Source organism: Equus asinus, chromosome 11, assembly GCF_041296235.1.
Source record: "Equus asinus isolate D_3611 breed Donkey chromosome 11, EquAss-T2T_v2, whole genome shotgun sequence".
In the NCBI taxonomy this organism is placed as follows: domain Eukaryota; kingdom Metazoa; phylum Chordata; class Mammalia; order Perissodactyla; family Equidae; genus Equus; species Equus asinus.
Genome location: NC_091800.1, coordinates 3,093,964 through 3,111,490, shown reverse-complemented (window position 1 = coordinate 3,111,490; position 17,527 = coordinate 3,093,964). Strand labels below are relative to the sequence as shown.

General features: G+C 42.3%; 1 pseudogene; it reads left to right on the top strand.

Annotated features, from left to right (window-relative positions):
* The first annotated feature begins 15,448 nt into the window (after positions 1-15,448).
* Positions 15,449-17,006, top strand: LOC106841443 (peroxisomal membrane protein PEX13 pseudogene; annotated as a pseudogene).
* Positions 17,007-17,527: the final 521 nt, after the last annotated feature.

The following is a 17,527-nucleotide window of genomic DNA, read 5'->3' as shown; positions in this document are numbered from 1 at the left end:
TTGAAATTTCAGAAATACACTAATAAAAATTAAAGAGCTCAATTTTTTCAGATGGTCAATCAGTGTTCCTGTCACTGTGTATTAGCAGTTCTCCCTTTTGTTCTGATTTCCGATATCAATTTTATCATATATTCAATTCTTATGTATACTTGGGCTTGTCTTAAGGCTTTTCCTGTGAAACAAAATGACATATGAGAAATGACTAGAGCAGAACAAGATGCATTCTTCTTGGTGGGGCTGACACTAGGAGTACTTGCAGATTCTGTGAGTGATGCCAGTGCATAAAACTATTTTGGGGAGACTCAGGAAAATCATTCTCATTAATCTATAACTATTTTGTTTTCTGACAACTGGATTGTTTCAGTCTTTCAGACTTGCATCTGAATGAGGCTTTGGGATTCATCCAAGAATCCAGTTTACTCTCAAAGGCCTAAGAGGATACTCCAGAGAATATAACACAGGTTCTGAAGTTCCTTTGCAAATGGTTACTGTGCCTGTTAGTTCATTAAAGTTTACCAGTTCATTGAATGACAGGTTTGTTATATGATTATGATTATATTAGACCCTTGGGTATCCAAGTAAACTAATGAAACAAACCAGTAGCTACTTAAGATAATTAGGTAAAAACATCAAATTTATCCATTGAGAAAACAAAATTAGATCCTCACCTTTAAATTCTTTCATTTCTTCAGCATACTCTACACATACAAGGCACCATAAACTCTACATGCAGTAATGAGTTAAATGTGAAAAATTCCGAAGATATAGGTGCTCAGTTTATCTGTGTTCACTGTAAATTTCTGAAATTTTCTTTTTTTTTTAGATTTTATTTTTTCTCCCCAAAGCCCCCAGGTACATAGTTGTATATTCTTCTAGTTGTGGGTCCTTCTAGTTGTCGCATGTGGGACGCTGCCTCAGCGTGGTCTGATGAGCAGTGCCATGTCCGCGCCCAGGATTCGAACCAACGAAACACTGGGCTGCCTGCAGCAGAGCGCGCAAACTTAACCACTCGGCCACGGGGCCAGCCCCTGAAACTTTAATATTTTTCATGATGCAGTGTTGAAGGAAAAAAACTGTAAATTCAGAAGATGATAAAAGTAAATATCTCTAGGCAGGGGAATAATTAGTTGTTTTGGTTTTTTCCCCATATCTAGTTCTTTTTTCATATTGTAAAATTAGTATGTGCTCATGGGAAAGAAGGAAGGAAGAAAACAGAGTGTGAAATACAAGTCCTGTTTGCCATCCCCCATTTCCCCTGCTGCAGCATTTGTCATCAGGGTTGTGGACTGGGTTTGGATACCCAGGGTTTGTTTCCATCTTTTTAATTTCACTGAGAAAAGGCATTAGGAAAAATTATCTCTTACCACTAATTTAATATCAAAAATTAGGACAATTCAGAATAATAGTCCTCAAGAAATGGCAATTTATTGTTTTTCTCATCTCACAGAGGACAAGTGAAATTTTTTTCATAAACCATATTTTCAAAATTGGCTGTCTTTAAAACTCTTACATTGAGGAGCCAGCATCATGGCCAAGTGGTTAAGTTCGCGCACTCCACTTGGGCAGCCTGGGGTTTCGCTGGTTCAGATCCTGGGTGCAGACATGGCACTGCTCATCAAGCCATGCTGAGGTGGCGTCCCACATAGCACAACCAGAAGGACCGACAACTACAATATACAGCTATGTACTGGGGGGGCTTTGGAGAAGAAGAGGAAGAAGAAAAAAAGATTGGCAAAGTATGTTAGCTCAGGTGCCAATAAAAAAAATAAAAATAAATTCTTACCCTGAGCCATTTCTTCGTGTGATCCCCTAGCCCTCCCGTACTCAGTGCTGTAAGCCAGTAATAGTTGATAATTGCCACATTATATGTACAGGATACAATTTGGGACATAGGATGTAAAAGTGAGTAAGGGATTGAAGTAAAGAGCTCAATCAAGTTGGGTAGAAAAAGTAATGCTGTATCATTTTAGGTCATATCCTTCTTCTGTTTGAAAGCTTTGAAGTTCCCTGTTGCTTTTAGTTTAAAATTCCAACTCCTTGGCACAAAATTAGATAGGTAGCTGCAATCATCAGAGGCAGATAATAGAGAAAAACGTAGACAAAGACAATATGAAGTACAAAATTTTAGAAATGGAATAGTCCTCTATAATGTTGAATTATAAAGCATGGCCATGTTAGGATGAAATTAAGAATTTGAGAATTTAACTAGAGCTGAAAGAAAAATCTGAGCCAAGTACCCAAGTCTTTGTTTTTGAGACTAGTTTTGGAAGATCGTGCTGTAATATTGAGGACTAGAGAATGTTTTCAAAAGCTTTTAACTGGAGGCTAACCCAGCAGTGTAGTGGTTAAGTTCACATGCTCCAGTTTGGTGGCCCGGGATTCACAGGTTTGAATCCCGGGTGTGGATCTACACACGGCTCAGCAAGCCATGCTTTGGCGGCAGCCTACATACAAAATAGAGGAAGATTGGCACAGATGTTAGCTCAAGGACCAATATTCCTCAAGCAAAAGGAGGAAGATTGCCAACAGATGTTAGCTCAGGGCAAATCTTCCTCACGAAAAAGAAAAGCTTATAACATTTTTGCATGAGGCAGCAGTGATTTTAACATGAAGAGTAGATGATTATGAACTAATGTTCTGGAAGTCACATTTGGAGTGGAGAACAGTTAATCCAGTTTGCTTCTACAGATAAATAAAGTAAGGGAAACCTAAAATCTGAGAAATGGGACTAACACCTCACTCACATGGGTGTTAAAAAGACTTTCATAAGTCATGTGCTTACAAATTAATAAAATTGTAAACCTCTAGCAAAACTGATGAAGAGATTTAAAATAACTAATATCAAGAATCCCTGGAGATCCTATGGACATTAAAAACATAAGAAGGTATTATGAACAACTTACGTCAAAGAATTTGACAAATTTGATGTCATAGACAAATTGCTTGAAAAACACAATTTATGAAATCAGTCCCAAGAAAGAAGTAGAAAATCTGAATACGCCTGTCTCTATTAAAGAAATTGACTCTGAAACTACAAGCCTCTCCACAAAACTACAGTCTCAGATCCTTCTCTGGTGAAATCTTCCTTAAGGAAGAAATAATACCAATCATATATACAATCCACCAAAGAATAGAAAAGGGTGCTTCCTAACTTGTTTCATAAGGTCAGAGACATCCTAATGACAAAACCTGACAAGAATAACACAAGAAAGGAAACTTACAGGCCACTCTCTCTCATTAACATACTAAAATCCTAACCAAGATATTAGAAACTGATTCAGTGATAACAGGGATGATACATCATAACTAACTAGCGTTATTTCAGGAATAAAAGGCTGGCTTAACATTTGAGATCAATTGATGTACTTTACCACATTAACAGAGTGGAAGGAGAAAAATAATACATCTCGATAGAAAAAAAGCATTTGATAAAACTCAACAACCATTCACAACAAAAATTCAGCAAACTAAGAATAGAGGGAAACTATTAGGAAAAAGGGAATCTATAAAAAACCTACAATTAAGATCATACTTAATGAAATAACACTTTTCTCCCTGAGTTCAGGAACAAGACAAAGATGCTCACTATTTTCAGTTCTATTCAACATTGCTTGAGGTTCTAGTTAGTTTAATAAGGCAAGATAAATAAAAGGTGAAAAGATTGGAAAGGAAGAATAAAACTGCATTTGCATTTATATACATGTCTATACATGGAGAAAAATCTGAGGCAAACTAGTAGAATTAATAATAAGCTGGCTGCAAGAAAAATATTTTTTAAAAACTATTTCTATATATTAGCAATAAACAATTAGAAAATGAAGATAGATGCTGTTTACAATAGTATCAAAAAATAAAATACAGGGGGCCGACCTGATGGTGTCATGGTTAAATTCGTGCACTCCACTTTGGTGACCCACTGTTTGTGGGTTCAGATCCTGGGCATGGACCTTACACACTGCTCATCAAACCATGCTGTGGCAGTGTCCCACATACAAAATAAAGGAGGATTGGCAACACATATTAGCTCAGTGCCAATCTTCCTTGCCAAAAAATAAATAAAATATATAGGAATAATCTAGTAAAAGAGATGCACAATGTCTACACAGTAGCCTATAAACCATTAAAGAAAACCCAAATATGTGACCTAGATTTTTTTCCTAGATTGGAAGACTTGAGGTTAGCGTAAAGATACCAGTGCTCCCCACACTGATCTGGATTCAACACACTTAAGAGTGTTTTAATTTTAAAATTTAATTCTTTTTATCGAAGCATAGAAATAGAACCAGAATAGGGCTGCTTTTTTGAATTTCCAGTGTTTCATCTTTGTTATTTTGGCCTTTGAGGATGGCAGAAATAATAGTTAAATAAATTAGGTTAACAAAAGAAAAATAAATGGAGGGAAAAAATGGAGAGGGAAGTTTCTGAAATGATAGTAATGTTCTAAATCTTAATAGGAGTTTGAGTTACTGAGGTTTATGCATTTGTCAAAAGTCATCAAATGTATATTTAAAATCTGTGCATTTCATTATATTTATATTTTACCTCAAAGGAAAAAACACAGAAAATAAATACTGATCTGAATATTAGTTAATGTTGTGCATCCTGAACTCTTTAGGGGAAAGTGTATTGATTTATGCAGTTTACTTTGGAATGCATCAAAAAGTAAGATGGATAGATAGGTGGTAAAGCAAGTATAAAAATATGTTAATGGTAGACCTAGGCAGTGGGTATACAAAGCTCGCTGTAAAAATCTTTCAACTGACACGGATTCTCTCCTTGACCAAACTCGAGCCAGGCTCTTCCAGAGCCCTTCCTTGACTTGGCCTCAACCTCGGCCTGTAAAGACTTGGACAAATACTGACATGGTTTCTAAGAGCTCAAGGCTGCTTCCCTAGGATCACTCTGCCCCCTAAAGTGCCTGCCCGAGAAAACTTGAGGCCGCCAAAAACACTTATTGTGTGTTCCAGCCAACCCCTGAAGAAAGACCCAGCCTGACGGTCTCCGTGGGAGGGCAGGAGCCTAACTTGTGAAGTGCCCGTTAACAGACCCCGGTGAGTTTCACATGGACCAACCCCCTTTCCTGCTCTTCGTAATTTTTGACTTCTCTGACTCTACTGAGCCCCAACGCACCCTCCCCAATTCCCTCATTCTCCCTCTGCGCAAATCGCAGTGAAGGCCGCGCTGGACTCTTTCCCCTAGGACAATAGTGGTTATTGACCAAATCTGTCCTCACCCCGGAACTAGTGTCTGACTTCATCTTTGACACAACTTTTCTGCATGTCTGAAGCTGTTATAGTAAAATTGGAGAAGAAATGAAAACAAAAGAACAAAAGAAATAGACACTTACCTGCCAGCTGTGTCAGAATAACTGAAATTAGGCTTGCCCTCCCACCATCAACGAAGAGAAAAGTAGTTATGTATGTGAAACAGCTGTTTTCATACACTGAGCACTGAGCGGCACAGGGCTGGGATACAGAGACAAGGGAAGGAGGCGTCCTGCCTGGGGAGCCTTTCAGGTTGTGGGATGAGGAGAGGAGTGTGTAATGTGTAGACTACAGCAAGCTGAGCTGAGGGGACAGGAAAAGGATTCAGGGAAGCTGAGGGAGCTACCCTTTCTGGGGCAGAATACCAGACAGGAGGGAGCTAAGCAATGGAAGAGCTGCAGAAATCTGAATAGGGGTCCCCTTGAGTCTGGCTGAAAACTAAGCTGCACATGCATAGAGTGAAACTCCGGAACACCAGGCAAAAAAATCACCAGCAAGCTGTTTCAGTCGTAAATTGAAATATTCCCGGAGCTCACATTAACCAGAGTGGAGAGACGGTAATACCCGAGGCATTCAGTAGAGATTGTAGAAGCGTCACCTCCCAGGAGCAGGGCTAAATTAGCCCTAGAGCAGTGGTTCTCAAGGCCTGGTCTCCGTGAAGCCTGGGAAACATTTTCAGGAGGTCTGCAAGTCAAAAGTCACCAAGAAGCTATTTGCCTTTTTCATTGTGTTGACATTTACACCGATACATAAAACTGCTGGTGCCTTAACTTGAATCAAGGTAGTGAATACAAGTGGTCATTGTATTATTCACCAACACACGCTCACAGTTTTTAAAAAAAGGCCAGGGGGCTGGCCCCGTGGCGCAGCAGTTAAGTTGGCACGTTCCACTTCTCCGCAACCCTGGGTTCACCAGTTTGGATCCCGGGTGCGGACGTGGTACCACTTGGCAAAAGCCATGCTATGGTAGGCATCCCACGTATAAAGTGGAGGAAGATGGGCATGGATGTTAGCTCAGGGCCAGCCTTCCTCAGCAAAAGAGAAGAGGACTGGCAGTAGTTAGCTCAGGGCTAATCTTCCTCAAATAAAATAAAATAAAATAATTTTTAAAAGGCCAATTTCTATCAGGAATGTCCTCTGATGACACAATAAAACTTGTTAATTCCCAGACATCAGGTTGTACACCTTAAACACATACAATTTTTGTCAATTATACCTCAATAAAGCTGGGGGGAAAAACTTGTTAATTTCCAATTTACATATTTGTGACTTTTTTGAGGAAGATTAGCCCTGAGCTAACATCTGCTGCTGATCCTCCTCTTTTTGCTGAGGAAGACTGGCCCTGAGCTAACATCCATGCCCATCTCCCTCTATTTTATATGGGACACCTGCCACAGCATGGCTTGATGAGCAGTGAGCAGGTCCACACCTGGGATCTCAACCAGCAGAACCCTGGGCCTCCAAAGCAGAGTGTGCAAACTTAACCGCTGCACCACCAGGCCAGCTCCTCCAATTTACGTCTTTGTAAAACTGAGTACACTACATATATATAGAGAGAGAGAGAGATGAAATGGGAAGTAGACATGAAGCACTTCTGCTGAATGCCAAGTATGATGGTAGTCTTAAGGAAATTACTGACATGATTGTTTCAGTTGCAAGCTAAACTAGCTACTTTTTTCATGGAACACTATTTTTACCTGAAAGACTGGCTGACAGACAAACTATGGTTATACAAACTTGGGTATTTGGTGGATACTTTCTTGAAAACTAACCAAGAGAACTTCAAAGAAAATTAGGGACAGTATTTGTTTCCAATGACAAAATCTGGATTTTCTAACAAAAACTAAAATTTTGGAAAACTTGTATTTACTACCTTGAGCTTGACAGTTTCCCAATATTTCAAGAATTTTCTGATAAGATCAGTAGTGATATTAACAAATGTGATTTTTTATTGTTGCCGTTATTGTATAATGAACTATGTCAAAATTTTGAAATTTCTTCAGTGAACCAATATTTTCAAACATTAAAAAACCATGCAATAGGAAAAGATCAATTCAAAGTGCAAGATAAACCAATGGATTTTAATGTAATAGAGTATGAAAAGCTCACTGACATGGTTTCAGATTCTACTGCAACTGATATTTAAGAAACTACTACTTGTCAAGTTTTTGGTTCAGGATCACAGAAGAATATTCACAATCATCTGAGAAAACTATTTTACTAGTCTAACTAACACAGAGTACCTCAGAATGAGACTGTATTTGAACAAAGGGCCTTAAAAAGGTAATTAAGGTAACATAAGATGATACGAGCAGACCCTAATCCAACATGACTGGTGTCCTTATAAAAAGAGGAGATTAGGGCACAGAGGAAATGCCACGTGAGGACACAGTGAGAAGGCGGCTGTCTGCCAGCCACGGAGAAAGGCCTCAGAAGAAGCAAAATCTGCTGACACTTTGATCTTGGACTTCAAGCCTCCAGAACTGTGAGAAAAGAAATTTCCGTTGTTTAAGCTCCCTAGTCTGTGGTATTTGTTATGGCTGCTCTAGCAGACTAATACAGTTTTCAGGGTTTATCCACATTGTAACATGTATCAGAATTCCTTTTTAAGGCTGAATAGTATTCTATTGTATGTCTATAGCTCATTTTGTTGATCCACTTATCCATTTCTGGACCCTTGGATTGCTTCCACCTTTGGGCTATTAAGAATAACGCTGCTATGAACATGGGTGTACAAATATCTCTTTGACACCCTGTGTTCAATTCTTTGGGGTTATATACCCAAAGTGGAATTGCTGGATCATTATGGTAATTTTTTTTTCTTCCTGCATTTTCTCTCCAAATCCCCCCAGTACTAGTTGTGTATTTTTAGTTGTGGGTCCTTCTAGTTGTGGCAGGTGGGATGACGCCTCAGCACGGCCTGATGAGCACTGCCATGTCTGCACCCAGGATCCGAACCAGCGAAACCCTGGGCCGCCCAAGCAGAGCATGCCAACTTAACCACTTGGCCAGGCGGCCGGCCCCTCTTATTTAATTTCTTGAGGAACTGCTGTACTGTTTTCCATAGTGACTTTACCATTTTACATTCCCTCTAGGAACACATGTGAGTTCTAATTTCTTCACTCTCATCAACATTTGTTATTTTCTGTAGTGTGTGTGCGTGTATGTATTTGATAATAGCCACCTGAACAGATATGAAGTGGTATCTCATTGTGGTTCTGATTTGCATTTCCCCAATACTCAGTGGCAGTTGAGTATCTTTTCATGTGCTTATTGGCTATGGCATATCTTCTTTAGAAAAATGTCTATTCAAATCCTTTGCCCATTTTTGGGCAAAGATTTTTTGCCCATTTGGGTTATTTTGTTGTTGAGTTTCAGGAGTTCATTAGATATTCTGGATATTAATCCCTTATCAGATAAATCATTTACAAATATTTCCTTTCATTTTGTGGATTGCCTTTTCACTCCCTTGATACTGTCTTTTTACACACAAAATTTTTAATTTTGACAAAGTTCAATTTATCTATTTTTTCTTTTGTTGCCTGTGTATTTGGTGTCATATCCAAGATATCATTGACAAATCCAATGTCATAAACCTTTTGCTTTGTTTTCTTCTAAGAGTTTTATAGTTTTAGCTCTTAAATTGAGGTCTTTGATCCACTTACAGCTAACTTTTCTATATATCGTAAGGAAACGGTCCAACTTCATTCTTTTGCATGTGGATATCTAGTTTTGCCAGCAACATTTGAGGAAAAGACCACCCTTTCCCTATTGAATGGTCTTGGCACCCTTTTTGAAAATCATTTCATCATACATGTGAGGGCTTATTTCTGGGCTCTCTATTCCATTCCATTGGTCTATATGTCTGATTTTATGCTAGTATCACACTGTTTTAATTTCTGTGGGTTTGTATTAAATTTTGAAATCAGTAAGTATGAGAACTCCAACTTCTTTTTCAAGATTCTTTTGGCTATTTAGGGTATCGAGATTCCATATGAATTTTAGAATGAGTTTTTCTAATTCTATTTGTTGGGATTTTGATAGGGATTACGCTGAACTTATAGGTTGCTTTGTGTAGCATTGTCACCTTAACAATATTAAGTTTTTCAATCCATTAGCATGGAATATCTTTCCACTTATTTATGTCTTTCAAAATTTCTCTTTCATCAGTGTTTTGTACTTTTCAGTGTACAAGTTTTCACCTCCTTGGTTAAGTTTATTTCTATGTATTTTATTGTTTTGGATGCTGGGATAGTCTTTTAAAAACAAATATTTATTAAAAGCCACTATACTAATGCTCTGAGCCAAACATTTTCATAGTCTTGATCTACCCAAAGTAATACAGCTGTTAAAAAACAAGCTGCTTTGTTGTTGTAGGGGGAAATGACTCCATTTTGAGTGTTATTTCTTTTTTTAACGCAGCTAACCGATTTGACTCACTTCACCTGTCTTCTGGTTTATCCTTCAGTCTAATATGGCTTAGCTGACTCTGCTCTAATTTTAATCCTACTTAAAAAACTATTCCGTAAACGTAGTTGACCCTCTGGTGCCTTGCTCAATTTCTTGCCTCTTTGTTAACAATGCGTATCTCTTCTCTCTCCACCTTCCCACTGACAAGCCAATCAGAGGTCAATCCTGTGGATTTTTCCTCTAGACATTTTTTCTTGAAATAAGCCTTTCTTCCGCATTCCCACTATTGCCTTGGTCCAAGCCTAACCATATCTTTCTTAGCCTCTTGCCATGACTTTCTATGCCCACTGTATCTCCGCAGTATCTGTGTCTCTGCACTATAGTCCATCCAGTCCACTACCACAGCTATTTTCCTAAAGAACAAAGGCTGCCTTGTCTAGCCTTCTGCCTCAACACTTCTGTTGGCTCCTGTATTAGTTTGCTGGGGCTGCCATAACAAAGTACCACAGACTGGGGGTTTTAAACAACAGAAATCTATTTCCTCACAGTGCTAGAGGCTACAAGTCCAAGATCAAGGTGTTAGCAGTATTGTTTTCTTCTGAGGCCTATCACCTTTAGCTTGCACGTGACTCTCTTCTCTCTTGGTCTTCACATGGGCTTCTCTCTGTGTGTGTCTGTATCCTAATCCCCTCGGAGGTTCTTATAAGGATACCAGTCATATTAGATCAGGGTCTACCTATGCCGGTGGCTTGGTGGATAAGTTCACGTGCTCCACTTTGGTGGCCCAGGGTTCATGTGTTCAGATCCCAGGTGCAGACCTACACACTGCTCATCAAGCCATGCTAGGGAAGCATCCCACACATGAAATAGAGGAAGACTGGCATAGACGTTAGCTCAGGGCCAATCTTCCTCACCAAAGGAAAAAAAGATTAGGGTTCACCCTAATGATCTCATTTAAACTTAATTATCTCTTTGGGGGCTGGCCCTGTGGCCGAGTCGTTAAGTTTGTGCATTCTGCTTCAGTGGCCCAGGGTTTTGCTGGTTCAGATCCTGGGCATGGACTTGGCATCACTCGTCAAGCCACGCTGAGGTGGCATCCCACACAGCACAACCAGAAGGAACTACAACTAAAAAACAATATACAACTATGTACTGGGGGGATTTGGGGAGAAAAAAGCAGAAAAGAAAATATTGGTAAACCTAATTACCTCATTAAAATCTCATTTCCAAATACAGTCCCATTCTGAGCTACTAGGGGTTAGTACTTCAACACCCGAGTTTCGAGAGGACACAACAGCTCTTCAGCTTGGTCCACAAGGACATTTACTACCGGATCCCACTAGCCGCGAGCAGCTCCATCTTTGCTTACTTCCTACGACGTCCCTCACAGCCTTGCCTTGCTGTAGTTCTTCCTGTTGCCCTGAGAGGCAGACTCTGTCATGACTCTAGGTTTTTTGTAAGTCATCCTTCTACCTGGGTTCTCCTTCTTCTCCTCCCTTATTTTTCCTTGCTTATTTATTTGAGTGCAAAATCCTGCTTTGTGTTCATAATTGATAAGTTTGAGGAAATAGTTTATATATCCTTATTGGAAATTCACAAATTCCTCTTAAAGAGATAACTGGCAATGTTGAAAGGCACTGGGAAGGCCCATAGATCCCAATCTCTGTTACAACACCTGAGATCCATCTTCACCGCCACTTAACAAGCGAAAGGCACAGCGAGGAGGCAGTGCCCAGGAAAGCCCTGTGGGGTCCAAACACAGCCGATTTTTCTGTTACGATGGCTGGTTTGTGATGAGGATTTTAGGCTGGTTAATTTTAAAACTGCAGATGAGAGGCAGGCTCCAGGGAGTGGAATTTGCTTGCCCTTTGATCAGAGACAGTTGCATTTGTGAAGGAAATCTCCATGCCTCCCTCTCTGCCCCAGGAGGAAGGGGGGATGGCCTTATCTCTGGAAACTCTTAATGGGGAAGGCAAGAACTTAAGTTGTTTACTGTCTGGCAACCTCATATAACTGACCCCTCCTCCCCCAAACCTCCTTTGTCTTTAGCTGAGGATAATATTCAAGCAGTGACTTCTGCCATTTACTCAATCTGGCTGGATTCTTATCTAAAAGTTGTGGGACCGCCAAATGGCCGAACCCTATGGGCACTGATACCATTTTAACTTTTTTACACATTCTTTGTCTTGTAAAAAGATAACTCACATACGTATGCCTTAAATTTAGCCTTACTCTCCACCCAACTTTGCAGCAGCAGCGGCTCCTCCTGCCCATGGGTCCTGTCCCCACGCAGCAGTTCTGACTACCCAGGGGTCCTGTCCCTATGGCGGCAGCAGCAGCAACTCCCCATGCCAGGGGCAGCAGAAGCGGCAGCAACAACATGCCCGCAGCAGCTCTGCCTGCCCATGGGTCCTGTCCCCATGCCAGCCGCGGCAGCAGCAGCTCCCCATGCCAGCAGCATCTCTGACTGCCTATGGGCCCTGTCCCCATGGCAGCAGCAGAAGCTCTGACTGCCCATGGGTCCTGTCCCCATGCTATTCTATACTATTCTCTAAATAAAAGAGCACTACCGCCAGATCTTAAGAGTCTAAGAAATCTTTCTTTCGACTCGTCGGCTCACCGACCCCGCATCATTTCGGATTGTGTCTCTAACTCTCTGTGGATTTATATTACACTTCTTTAACTGAACAAGCAGACTACACCTCTTTATATTCTTCCCCTAAACGCCTCTATTCAAAGTTTAAAAACTGGTTGACCGTAAATCATCTTCCTTCCACAGGGGTCGCTCTGCTTATCCAGCAAGTCACGGGCTTCACTGGTATCCTAGATTTTTACTCCCTTTGCAGAGAGTGCTTTGGCATTTGTGAGTACATTGGTCTGCTCAGGACATCTGAGTGCCACATGTAAGGGAAAGCCATTCATATTGTGGGTACATGGAGACCCTGCTGGGGGAGAGTCCGAGCTTGCAGGCCTCCAGAAGGAGCCCCGGAGTAGCGGCGTCCTCCACTACTGAAAGCTGGAGAACACTGAGACCCCATAACACTGGAAACCCGGGCCCCACGCCGCCTCCAGCCTCTGTGCTGGGCCGCCGAGCCCGGGAGGGCACTGCGCGGCTGGTCCCTCCTTGGTTCCGGCCATGAATTTGGTTTGTGGAGCCTGGTTAAGGCGAACTGCACCCGGGTGATGCCGCTTGCGTCGCCCGGCCCACCTGCCCGCGCAGCCTCACCTCCTTGGCGTTGGAGAGCCGCGGCCTCCCTGAGGTCGTGCGCCCGGCAGGGATGCGGGAGCGCTGCCTGCCGGCTCCGGACTGTTTACCCCGAGGAGGGCGCCTTTCCCGTAGGGGCGCAGACACTGCCTGGAAGCCTGAGCAGCTCGGTCACAGCCTTTGCGTGTGTGCGGGGGCCGAGGAAATGGGCCCGGCCATGCGGATCGCCGTCTGTCGGCGGCGCGGGGCACCCGGGCGCGGGGGGTGCAGGGGAGAGCGGGCCGCGGGGGGCGCGGAAGTGGGGTCGACCGCTTTGAGTGGGCCAAAGCCAGCCAAATGGCTTCAGTCTCAGCCCCTCTGGGCAGCTTTTCTGGCTCCCTGGCGCTACAATGATTTTATTTCTATCTGTATGGATTCACAGATTTTTGTTTAATTCTATTGATTTATAATCCATTGCTATGTGTTTATTTTGTTGCTCAAATTTTCCCAGATTTGGCCATTGGGAGATGCTTTAAGTTTCCTCCTATACTTTTTGTCATATTGATGAGGATTTTTAGGCTGCTTAATTTTAAAATGGCTTATGATGAGGATTTTTAGGCTGGTTAGTTTTAAAACTACAGATGAGATTCAGGCTCCAAGGAGTGGAATTTGTTTTGCCCCTTTGTTGGGAAACATTTACATTTCTAAGGGAAACCTCTATCTGTGAAGATGCCTCCCTCTCTGTGCCAGGAAGAAGGGGGAATGGTCTTATCTCTAGAAGCTCTTAATGGGGAAGGCAAGAACTTAAGTTGGTTGCTGTCTGGCAATCTCATGTAACTGGTTTAGGGTGGTGGCGTCTAACCTTTCTAACCTTTACTTAATCCGATTTGATTCTTGTCTAAAAGTCATGGGATCACCCAATGACCAGACCCCACCTGCACTGATACCATTTTAACTTTTTTACATATTCTTTGTCTTGTAAAGAGATAACTCACATACCTATGCCTTAAATTTAGCTCTAACCCTCAACTCGGGGCAGCAGCAGGAGCTCTGACTGCCCGTGGGTCCTGTCCCCATGCACCAGCTCTGCCTGCCCATGGGTCCTGTCCCCATGCCAGCGGGGGCAGCAGCAGTGGCTCTGCCTGCCCATGGGCTCTGTCCCCATGCCAGCGGGGGCAGCAGAAGCGGGGCAGCAGAAGCTCTGACTGCCCATGGGTCCTGTCCCCATGCTATTCTACTCTCTAAATAAAAGAGCACTACTGCCAGATCTTGAGAGTCTAAGAAATCTTTCTTTCGACTCCTCGGCTCACCGACCCCGCATCAATATCCCCGTCCTTTTTACCGTTTTCTTGCATTAAAGACGTGTCAAGCTCTTGTACTTTCTGTGCTGCAGCCCTATAATTAGACATTTCTCCAAAAATCCCTGGTTCTTGTTCTTGTCTTTCTTTTTGATTATAGCCATCCTAGTGGATGTGAAGTGGTATCATACCGTGACTATCTTTTGTATTTCCCTAATGATGTTGAGCATCTTTTCTTTTCTTTCTTGGCCATTTGTGTATCTTCTTTGGGGACTTATCTGTTCAAGTCCTTTGCTCATCTTTTATTTTATTTATTTATGGGTTTGTGGGGTTTTTTTTTTTTGAGGAAAATTAGCCTTGAACTAACATCTGCTGCCAATCCTCCTCTTTTTTGCTGAGGAAAATTGGTCCTGAGCTAATGTCCATGCCCATCTTCCTCTACTTTATATGTGACATGACTGCCACAGCGTGGCTTGATGAGTGGTAGGTAGGTCCGCACCCAGATCTGAACTGGAACCCTAGGCTGCAGAAGTGGAGTGCAGGAAATTAACCGCTATGCTACCCATAGGCCCCCACTATTTATGTATTTTTTTGATGTTGTTCAGTTGTAGGAGTTCTTTATACATTTAAGATATTAATCCCTTACCAGATATATGATTTGCAAATACCTCCTCCCGGTCTGTGGGTTCTCTTTTCACTTTCTTGAATGTGTGTCTTGTCATTTTGATGATCTCATTTTTTGTTCTTATTGTTAGTTCCCTCTTTTTTATCTGTAAACACTTCTGTTAAAAAACAAAATTGAACCGAGGAAATTTAAAGATCTAATTGGCTTTGTTTAAAGATTCATGAATCAGGCAGCATCCCATCAAGCAAATAGGAGGGAGCTCTGAGGAGCTGTAAAGATGGAAGATTTTCACAGGCAGAAGGAGGGGGAGGCAAAGAAGTTATTAGCAAAAGAAAAGATTGTTTGAGACAAGGTCACCTTCCCTTAGAGGGAAGGGCAGGGGGAGTCTTAGCATGCAGATTACCTCACTAGTGCTGATGGGGAAATTCTAGCCAGGTTGGTTTATAATTCCTGAGAGAGGCTGAAACTGCAATTAGATTAGGTATTAAGTTTTGGTGGGGCTTAGTACAAGTTACTTCATTTTGGTCCCGTTGTCTCCTTTTTAACAATTCTCCCCTTTTGGTCGGACTCTCAGCCTGACTGAGGGATGTTGAAACCATAGGCCCCTTTAGAGCCAATCCGAACAGACCTCCATCTCTTATCAACAAAGTGAGTAAAGATTGTCTTTCAAAAAACTGTAAAGTCGGGCGCCAAGCAGGAGCCGAGCGGAGGCGGAGGAGATGGCATCCCAGCCGCCGCAGCCCCCGAAACCCTGGGAGACCCGCCGAATTCCGGGGGCTGGTCCGGGACCAGGACCCGGCCCCACTTTCCAATCTGCTGATTTGGGTCCTACTTTATTGACAAGACCTGGACAACCAACACTTACCAGAGTGCCGCCACCTATTCTTCCAAGGCCATCACAGCAGACAGGAAGCAGCAGTGTGAACACTTTTAGACCTACTTACAGTTCATTTTCTTCTGGATATGGTGCCTATGGAAATTCATTTTATGGACGCTATAGCCCTTATAGTTATGGATATAATGGGTTGGGCTATAACCGCCTCCGTGTGGATGATCTTCCACCTAGTAGATTTGTTCAGCAAGCTGAAGAAAGCAGCAGAGGTGCATTTCACTCCATTGAAAGTATTGTGCATGCATTTGCCTCTGTCAGTATGATGATGGATGCTACCTTTCCAGCTGTCTATAACAGTTTCAGGGCTGTATTGGATGTAGCAAATCACTTTTCCTGATTAAAAATACACTTCACAAAGGTCTTTTCAGCTTTTGCATTAGTTAGGACTATAAGGTATCTTTATAGACGGTTACAGCAGATGATAGGTTTAAGAGGAGGCTCTGAGAATGAGGACTTATAGGCAGAAAGTGAAGGAACTGTGGCTTGCCTTGGTGCTGAGGACAGAGCAGCTAATTCAGCAAAATCTTGGCCAATATTCTTATTCTTTGCTGTTATCCTTGGTGGTCCTTATCTCATCTGGAAACTGCTGTCTACCCACACTGATGAAGTAACAGACAACACCAACTGGGCAAGTGGTGAGGATGACCATGTAGTTGCTAGAGCAGAATATGATTTTACTGCTGCATCTGAAGAAGAAATTTCTTTCCGTGCTGGTGATATGCTACATTTAGCTCTCAAAGAACAGCAACCCAAGTGCGTGGTTGGCTTCTGGCTAGTCTTGATGGTCAAACAACAGGACTTATACCTGCTAATTATGTCAAAATTCTTGGTAAAAGAAGAGGTAGAAAAACAGTGGAATCCAGTAAAATTCCCAAGCAGCAACAATCTTTTACCAACACAACACTAATTAAAGGAGTCACGGCCACTGATTCTTTGGATGAACAGGAAGCTGCCTTTGAATCTGTTTTTGTTGAAACTTGTAAGGTTCCAGTTGCACCTGATTCCACTGGGAAAAGTGGAGATAAACAAGTTCTTTGATTTCTCTCATGTTTGCCTGCAGTTGAACTATACTTTAGAGTACTTTAAAAAAATTATTTCTTACAAAGAAATTAATCTACAATCCAATGAAAATATTTGTTAATGGCTATTCCAGTTGTTTTGCTGCTAAAAATTATTAAAGTTGTACACTAGTATGTTGGTCTAGTCACCTGGTTCCGTTTTACAAGTTATTGGACCACGAGGATGTTTGTTTCACCAGGATTTTAAGATTATGAAGACTGCTATCATTTTCATCTTATTTAAAACCCTACATTTATTGAAAGAGTAAGATTGATGAACTATATGATGCGGGGTCGGTGAGCCGAGGAGTCGAAAGAAAGATTTCTTAGACTCTCAAGATCTGGCAGTAGTGCTCTTTTATTTAGAGAATAGTGTGGAATAGCATGGGGACAGGACCCATGGGCAGGCAGAGCTCCTGCTGCTGCCCCCGCTGGCATGGGGACAGGACCCATGGGCAGGCAGAGCTCCTGCTGCTGCCCCCGCTGGCATGGGGACAGGGCCCATGGGCAGGCAGAGCTCCTGCTGCTGCCCCCGCTGGCATGGGGACAGGGCCCATGGGCAGGCAGAGCTCCTGCTGCTGCCCCCGCTGGCATGGGGACAGGACCCATGGGCAGGCAGAGCTGGTGTGTGGGGACAGGACCCACGGGCGGTCAGAGCTCCTGCTGCTGCCCTGAGTTGAGGGTTAGGGCTAATTTTATAAGGCATGGGTACGTGACTTATTTTTACTGGAAAAAAAGAAAAAGATGATGTAAAAAGTCATTAAATGATTTCAGTGCAGATGGGGTCTGGTTATTG